The sequence below is a fragment of the Podarcis tiliguerta genome (assembly GCF_965153285.1).
Source record: "Podarcis tiliguerta genome assembly, chromosome: 2".
Taxonomy (NCBI): Eukaryota; Metazoa; Chordata; class Lepidosauria; order Squamata; family Lacertidae; genus Podarcis; species Podarcis tiliguerta.
In genome coordinates this window covers 53,692,512-53,701,451 of record NC_139535.1, presented here as the reverse complement: position 1 = coordinate 53,701,451, position 8,940 = coordinate 53,692,512, and the positions used below count along the sequence as shown (strand labels likewise).

Genomic DNA, 8,940 nt, shown 5'->3' with positions numbered 1-8,940 from the left:
TAAAGGAGAAGATCCTTTATTTCTGGGGCGTAGGACTTCACAAAGCAGGCCCCCAGAGCCAAACAATGTTTATTTACTTTGGATATTTGAAATTTGGCAGCACAGTCTTCATCCTCAAGGAACAAGTCACAGGGTGGAAATGGAAAAATCTCATTGCCCCAGAGGCTGTCTTTCACAGTGTAACAACCCCCTGTCCAATAAAGCAAGATGAAAGAGCACCTTTGCTGCCAGAGTGAAGTAAAGTGAAGTAAAGTGATTAAGAGCTCATTAGACCCCCTTCATGCTCTTTCTACAGCTCCTCCTCTACACAAAGCACCAAGATGAAGCTAATGCATCTAGACAAGCGAACAACAAGAGGTGATGAGCCCTCCCTGCTCAGCATAGAACTGCAGGCAGTGGTGGGTTTGGGGAGAGTCAAAGAGATTCCACAATTCTCTTCGGCTTTTTAAAGGTATTGTGCAAATGGCACTGAAATTAGAAAGTGGTAAGTAGAACATGGAGGGGTGGGGGGGAGGGATGAAAAGGGGTAAATATATCCTAAGTCTTAGGAACATGAGGTGAGAAAAAATCTTATATAGGTGAGGATTTGAAAGAGTCTATTGAAAACCAAAATAGGATCATTATCACATGGGGCGCTGTGGGTGGACAGTGTGAGCAAGCCATTAATTGCAAAACGATTCACACTGCACCCCTGTGTCCTCATTCTTGAACCAATTTGCTTTTTCACATATGGCTGAGTGACTCAGGACATGCTGAAATGACTGTTCATTTGCAGCAGGTTCCTTTGACACAGATCAATATGGCTCTGTCTCACTACCTATATAGAGACAAAACCACCTGGTGAGGTTACTTAGCCCATTGCAAGTGCTTATTCAGGGAACTCAGCCATGCTAGCGAACAGCAGTTAATCTAGCACTTTTGTCCTAAATGCAATCCTAAATCCCCATTGATTTCAATGGTGATTACTTCCACTAGCAAGCGACCACACTACATGTGATACTCAGTTGCAGGTAGTTTGCTAATGACTCCCCCACACCTTTTACAAAGAGTGCCTTCAAAACCAGAAGATCTGCATGGAGGAGGGAGGAAAATGCCAGAGGGAGAAAAGTGTCTCACGTGGGTTTTCCACTTTATGTTTCAGCCTCCATAGCTACATTTTAAAAAGAAAAATATGTCATGTAAAACAGTGGAATATATTGTTTCTGGCAACTTTCAAATTACTTGTTGTGAGGGTGTTTGGTTTTTATTTTTTTTAAAAAAATGTTTATTGCTTTTATCATGGTGCTGTCTGCCATCTTGAGCTGCTCTGGAGAGGAGGGGCAGGTTTTAAAAAAATAATCACCACCATCATACAGGCATCGTTTGTGATTTGGCCCTCATTCAGAGGCAGTTTTAGGGTAGTGCAAGTGGGGCGGCCGCACTGGTTACTGCGCTGCAGGAGGCACCGCAACCCTGCTGTAGAATTGAGCATGAGAGCCGGGGGAGGGGGGCAGGATTTGGCATTGCACAGGGCGCTGCTGAAATTTGAGAGCCCACCACTGCCTCATTGCATTCAAAATGGCAGCTTAAATTGGTGCCTGGCTGGATAAGGGCAAACAAACTGTGTTTCTCTCAGTTTAGCAAGCCCACTTCCATTCTGTTGCACTGATTCTCCTAATCTGTTTGTTTCGTTCTTTGGTTCTCTCCATAATCAGCAAAAAGTGAGGGTGTGTATGAGATAAAACAAATAGCATGAGTGATTGAGTCAGAGGAGAAGTTTCTGATCTTATTTTTATTACTCAACCCTGCCTAGAGGACAAATGTAGTTTTACTATAAGTGTTTTAGCTGCTGATACAGGTTCTCAGCCCATGGGAAACAGTGAGTTTGAAAAGCCTGGCTCTCCAACCTTCCCCTTGCATAGGCAGCTACCACATTTTCCTCACCCAGGGTAATCGTTTGTGTATTTAATGTTCATCCGGGACAGACTCTTACGCCTTAGGAATTGCTGTCAGCTGTGTCAGGTGCTTCCTATATTTTTCACGGTATTTATACTTCACAAAGAAGGACTACAATGAGCCCTTTCTTGGTCTGATATAAATGAATGTGATTAACTTAGGCCCATTCATTTCAGTGGATATACTGTCTGTATGGGTTGTTAGGGGAGTGGTAGTACTTCTGGCGGGAGACACACCATGCTCCTTCTGGGGTAGCTTGTCCAGCTTTGGTACCCACCCTGTACTCAGCTCTCATCTGTGGCTCCTAGAAACTGTCAGTGTGTGACAGCAGCCACACACCAGGAAATTGCTTCAACTGGCCAGATAAACCAGGTGAGGGTAGCCGATAGGTCTCACACCCTTGGTGAGTTAGGGACTTCGCCTGCATGCGAAGAGAGGCTCCAGTAGATTGAGCGGGCAACACCAATAGTGGGTCCAATCATCAAGAAGGCAGTTTCTGCACATGCTGTGAGGAAGTGAGGGCAGATGGGGCTCGTCAGCCTGAGAAGGTAGCCCATCTCGGAGAAGGAAAACTCTGACCCTAAACCTCTGCTGCATTGCAGGATATCTTCGGGAGAAGAAAAGGCTTAGGATCAGGATTGGAGTCCCTAAGACAATTTGTATGGCACTTTGTACGCCTCTTTTGGCAACTCTTGCAGCCATGCTGGTGCCAAACATATTGCTCTGCTTTCCTTTGCACCACATCAGTGAAGCCGAGAGGGGGTGTTGTTGTCTGGGCAGCCCAGGACCTCCATACACACTGCCCAGGCTTGTGTCATGGGGAGGTCATTTTGGTGCTGCTAATGCAGTGGTTTGACTTCACCCCCAAGGGTGCACTCCATTGTCTCTCAATGAGTAGAACTTTGCTGGATACAACCCGGAGCCTCTGTGCATGCAATTCGTATCTATGTAGGCTATATTCAGAAGTTCTGATGCAGAAGCTAAGGGCACAAGCTTAGTTTAAAATGGGTTGGATGTCCCGAATGGGACTTGTCTGTGACATAAGCTATAAGCTGCTGATTGTGCTACCTTTACTGGGAAGACACTTCTGTAAATGGCGTTTCCGTGGACCTGGCTTCCGTTACGGTGATCCATTACACCAGAAGCAGTTTAGTCATGCTGGCTACATGATCTGGGAAGCTGTTTATGGATGAATGCCGGCTCTCTTGGCCTGAAGCAAGATGAGTGCCACACCCCATAATCACCTTTGACTGGACTTAACCATCCAGGGGTCCTTTACCTTTACCTTACTTGTGTATGTGACAGCACCATCACTAGACTGAACAGGCTCCTCTGAGGGGCTCTATTTCTGGCCCCTTTCCTACAATGAACATCTGTGTACCTGCTAAATCAGTGCCTGTGTAAGATCCAGATCACTGTCTCCAAATTAACCCATTTGTTTCAAGAGGATCAAAATCAGGCCTGCCCCAGCATTTAGATCTTCTCAGCACATACCCTGTCTAAAAGGGGTCAGTAAGCAAGTGGTCCTCCCACAGCACAACTATTCTTCCTGGAAAAGCCAGTCTCTTTTCATTCTGCATGCCTTTTGAGAACATTCAGCTGTATTTCCACATTTGATTGGAAATCCCTGCAAAAGGGATCAGGGCACAATCCTGACAGGGCTGGCTTTCCTCAGTTCCATTTGTGGCCTCCTGCAATTCTCACGCCTACCCCCTGGTTTGGGGTTTGAAGATTACCGGTGCAGATTGGAGCCAGGCAGAAAACAGAAATACAGAAAGCTGCCCTTGGTGAAGTTGCACTTCTAAAAAAAAAAAAGGTAGAGGAAGTATAGCCAAGTGCTGAATTGTAGCTGACAGTTTAGCAGGGGCCCAGCAGGAAGGGGGTTGCTTTGAAGTCACAAAGCCCAAAAGCCTTTAAAACACTTTCCCTTTTGGGTTGCATGCTGTGCTGTACCAGTTAAATACTTTGAAGGTTTGGGGCTTATATGTCTGGATAAGTCCTAAGTCTCCAGTTTGGTGAAGGTCATTGGTCTTGAGGGACAGTGTATATCTAGTCTGAGAGTGAGTTCATGCAATCAATATGTCTGTGGTTGGTTACCTGGCCCTAGGAGCAGACATCTGTCAATTTTTAAATATGCTTTCTCTCCAAATGGGAATGTGTGGATATTCCATTAATTTTACTTTACTGGAAGAGAAAGGTTGTTGTAAGTGAGGGCTGCTACCCACCCATCATCTACCCCAAATACATAAAACAGAGGAGGTACATTTAATGGCTGTGTGGAATATGACTAAAGCTTTTGTTCAGGGGTTATTCATTAATAAAAATTTCATTCCTGATTAAGAAAAGGAATGAAGAGAGATTGGCATTGTTGAATATGGCAAGGGAGTTAGAACTGAAACACAAATAAAGGGTTTAGTGAGGATTAGAAACTGCAAGAAAAAAGATTAGAACATTGGACTATAGAGGGTGGAGAAGGTTTCAAAATGTACAAAACTAATGTTTTAAGAAAGAAGTAAACAAGGTAAATGAATGAGAAAGAAGACGGGGGTGGGGAACAGAATAGCCCCCACCCCCACCCCCCATCTGAAGGTCAAGAGACAAGCACTTTATTTTGAATGGTTTAGTGGTTGAATATTGGAAATGACTTATAGTCAGGACTCTTCAGCATAGTTTTATCGGGTGATTTATATAACAGGTCTGGAAATCTATCAGTCTTCATTCATAAGAATACTGACACTTGTGGTAAAAACATAAATCACATTTTGTATACTTTTGCAGTACATTAAAAAAACACACTAAACATTGTAAGATACTGCAATGGTGAAATTTTCTGGTCTAGTGAATTTTTCTCAAGATTAGTATATTTCAGATAGTGCAGTGTATAATTAGAAGGTGGAAATACAGTTCTTGCCATTAAACAAGAACACGATGAGCTATTAGTTGTCCCAGTAACTGAACAAAGAGTAACAAAAGCATTTTATATATATATAGGCAACTGATGGATTTTGGTTCTCACGCGCACACACCCCACACACTGATTTGAATTGCAAAAAAATGCAAGGACAAAGGAAAACAATAAACTTTCTCATGAACTGCTCCTTGCTGCTCCCCCCCCCCCACCTTAGGATTACCAGCTAATTATCTATTTACACCTGTTTAGGTCTGAGATGCACATAAAATGTGGGCAGAGATGGAGATTAAGAATCAGGGAAATGTCCAGTTTAGTCTGAATTCTATCCAAAATTCATTCTCCCCAGCTGGCATACGTTTTGCTAACCAAACCACTACCACTAACTAAATGCATAGCCATAGAAATCATTGATGAAGCACGTCAAGTGCCCCAGCTGGACCTCAGCTACGCACCCCCCTCCCCGTCAATACACAATGAGTTACGGTATTTAAACTTAAGAAGAACCTAATCACAGCACACCGCTCAAAATATATAGCCCTGGCAAGAGAACACAAACACATAGAGCTGTTCTTAGGTCTACAGAAAGCAGTGCTATAACCAGAAGGGGAGGACTAGCCGGGGTTTTTGCCCCGGGTAAAGCCTCCAGAGGGGCGCCATTGACGCTCCCAGCTTGTGTGTATGTGTTTGCAGATGCACATGAGTGATGCCAAACTGGGTCTTTGACCCAGGTGAAATAAAGCCTAGTTTCACCCCTGCAGAAGGGCTTCCTATAGGCATCTGGCTGGCCACTGTGAGAACAGGATTCTGGACTAGTGGGGCCATTGACCTGATTCAGCAAGCTCCTCTTTATGTTCTTAAAGGGGGTATAAGGGGAAATTTGGTGATGGGGAACTCAGCACAAACAGAACACCTTGCACAAGCAACAGAGAACCAAGGCTAGCAGCAAAATATGAAATTGGTTGATTTGATTTGTTATATTTTTATGCCACTTTTCATTCAAATGAATCCCAAAGTGGCTTACAAAAATAACTAATAATAATATGATAGAACATAATAGAACATCACACAGGCAGCATAAATCATATAAAGTTCTGGAGCTTTTCCTGTGAAAATGCGCTCTTTACCACTGAATCAGAGCAAACTGCAGTCCACCTAAACCCCAAATTGCTGTTTGTTGTACTTTAGCTTTAAAGAGCAAGTTTTCACAGGGAAAGCTCCAAAGCCAAAGAAGAGAGAGAAAGAGAGTGCTCAGACAGGGGGCTTTAAAGTGCCAGTCTATGCCTGGAAAGTGCAGGGCAAAAGTTAGGTGTAGATAAGCCAACCGTCTCCAAACTCAGTTCCATTCCTGTAACTGGAGCTGCAAGGACATGGCACTATACACACAGAAGCAGAGCAAGGTTACCAAATAGGAGACCGTATTTCAAAGTATGACTCTAAGATGCACAAAGAACTCTCAAACATGGGGGCGGGGAGCAGAGCAGCAGCCTGAAATATGGGAACACTGCATCAGCAGATTATAACAAGCCCTCCCACAGACAAAGCAGAAGATAAGTACATAGTATGCATAAGGAGGCCCTGCTGCCAGAGAAATCCCTTGGTCTGTGCTTTGTTCCATCTTTTTTTCCATTTATCAATGCAAGTGTAGGACTCGTACTTACATAGAAATATCAGTAGATATTCATCAAAACGTCCTTTGGCTCTGAGTGTATGAGTACATTTTAAAATCAAGTGGGTGGTCTCAACCAATAATATAGAAATAATTATCTGATATCTACACATTGCACAATTGAAGCTGATATACTTCTATTCATTTTATTAGTTCCTCATAGGGAAGAAACTTATTATTTTTAATTAAATCCCTGAATCGAATTATATCTCTTGCTTCCCATTCTTTAAAGATATTATGTTCAACAAGAGTGGATTTATGCATATGCATTATGTATAGCTGAGGCTTTTTCAACAAAGCTTGATCTTAGTACATACTTAAATATTTATCCCAAACTTTAAAAATCTAATTTATGATAACATGTTTCTTAATTCCTTGTAATCTTTCTTTCTTTTTAATCTGCAAAGGGATTAAAGTATGTTCAGGTTTTAAATCTTCCCAATTAAAAAATTTTCTTTTTCCGAAAGGCTGGTTTAAAGAGCATTATGCTGAAAAGCGTAACAGCAGCAACAACAACAACTCAATGAACCAGGCAGAGCAGTGCCTCCTTCTTGGAGATTCCTGCTTTTTCGTTGTTGCAGTCAAATTTATCCACAAGTTTTGCCATTCATTAATTGATATTGTATAAACTGAAAGATTTTGTGTAAAAAGTTAATTCTTCTAAAGCAGGTACAGTAGTACCTCGGGTTACATACGCTTCAGGTTATATACGCTTCAGGTTACAGACTCCGCTAACCCAGAAATGGTACCTTGGGTTAAGAACTTTTCTTCAGGATGAGAACAGAAATTGTGCTCCAGTGGCGTGGCAGCAGCGGGAGGCCCCATTAGCTAAAGTGGTGCTTCAGGTTAAGAACAGTTTCAGGTTAAGAACAGATCTCCAAAACGAATTAAGTTCTTAACCCGAGGTACCACTGTATTTTAATTGCAGAAATTATTGCCTTTATGCTGTCCTAATAGAACTACCATGGGCCATTTAATTAGGTAGGTTTGAGTCAAAGGTAGAAAATTAATTTTAATATAGATCGCCTGGATCCTATAGCAGATTAATTCTAAATCTCTCGCCAGAGTTTTGACTTGAACTCAGTAAGTCAGGACATTTGGATCTGAACAGTCAACCATTCTTATTAGGAAGTAAGTCCTTATTCAATCAATAGCATTTTAAGGGGGGGGGGGGATTGCCAGCAGGATTTTCTGTGTCCAAGTACACTGCATCTGGATTGGCCTCTTCCCCACTTGCAAAAGTGGAGACAAAATTGCATGTGCTTAGCTTTGTGTCACATATAAATCTACATGCTTTGCAGTTGGAATGGAAACTTCAACAGGTGAAGTTTTACTCAGAATGGTATTCCCATTGAAGAAAAGGCTTTACAGGACAACTCTTGTGCCAAAGTAGCCTCTGTGGGTTTTCATTTTTTGACAGTCCATGGTGTTTGGAGTCAGATCCAGAGCTTTAATTATATGTCCTGCTGGAGCAATGATATTTATCTACAGGAGAGTCATACTTGAGGAGCAGGGGGACAGGATCAAGTTGCTGGTTGTGTATGGCAAGTTCCTAAATATTTCTTCCCTCCTGACTGCTGCAGAATAAGAGAAGGAAACAGAGATTTGGTTGCTCCTTCCACGCCGGAAAAAAGAAAAATGGGAATGTGTAAATATGCACTATCAAATAGCTCTTTTCCGGGAGAGAGAGAGTAAAGAAGCAGCACTAGGGATTTTGATGTGTTAAATAATCATAAACCCAGCGTCAGATTATTTGTCCAGAAAAGCGATTGCACAAAAATTGAATTCAGAAACAGGCTTTGGGGAATGTCATGTTTCTCAGTACAAATGAAGTGCTTTCCCCAGGATAAAGTGAGCCAATTCTTCTACGACAGCCTTCCCCGTCCTAGTGCCCTTAGGAAGTTTGGATTACAAATCCCATCAGCCCCAGCTGATCTTTGGGTGGCTGAGGTGGCAACCCATCTGTGTCACCTCTGTTTTGTGATGTAAGAGGCAGGCATTTGTTTGAAACCTTGTGGTTATGTCATTCACAGAACCTACCACAAGAAGGCTTGACAATTAGCCTTTTCTCTGTTCTGTTGGGGGCGGGGGAGCTTTGTCTGCTATGAATTTCATGTATCAGTGTTTCCACTTAAGAGCTGGCCCTCAGGCAAAAGAGAATGAAAGTGTTGCTTTAGATCCCCAGCAATTGTACCTCTCTTTGTAAAGTAAGAAACCTCTGCTGGCCCAGAGTGGCTGGGGCAACCCAGTCAGATGGGCGGGGTACAAATCAGTTGTTGTTGTTGTTGTTGTTGTTAGAAACTTTTCCTTCAGGTAACCAGGGTTTTGCTCCCTGAAAAGTTAACAGCTCCACATCACAGTCTGCCACCTGCCCAGTTCTTTTTACTTATTTACCTAAATGCCCAAGCTTTTATTATTGCTTGATGGC

General features: G+C 42.7%; 1 long non-coding RNA gene across 3 annotated transcripts in view; it reads left to right on the top strand.

The window, feature by feature from the left end:
* LOC310672417 overlaps positions 1 to 8,940 on the top strand; it is a 63,830-nt gene that overhangs the window by 28,696 nt on the left and 26,194 nt on the right. For all 3 annotated transcript variants that reach the window (XR_014508553.1, XR_014508554.1, XR_014508555.1), the window contains exon 4: positions 296 to 451. This is a non-coding gene — a long non-coding RNA (uncharacterized lncRNA). The remainder of the gene's footprint in view (positions 1 to 295; positions 452 to 8,940) is intronic.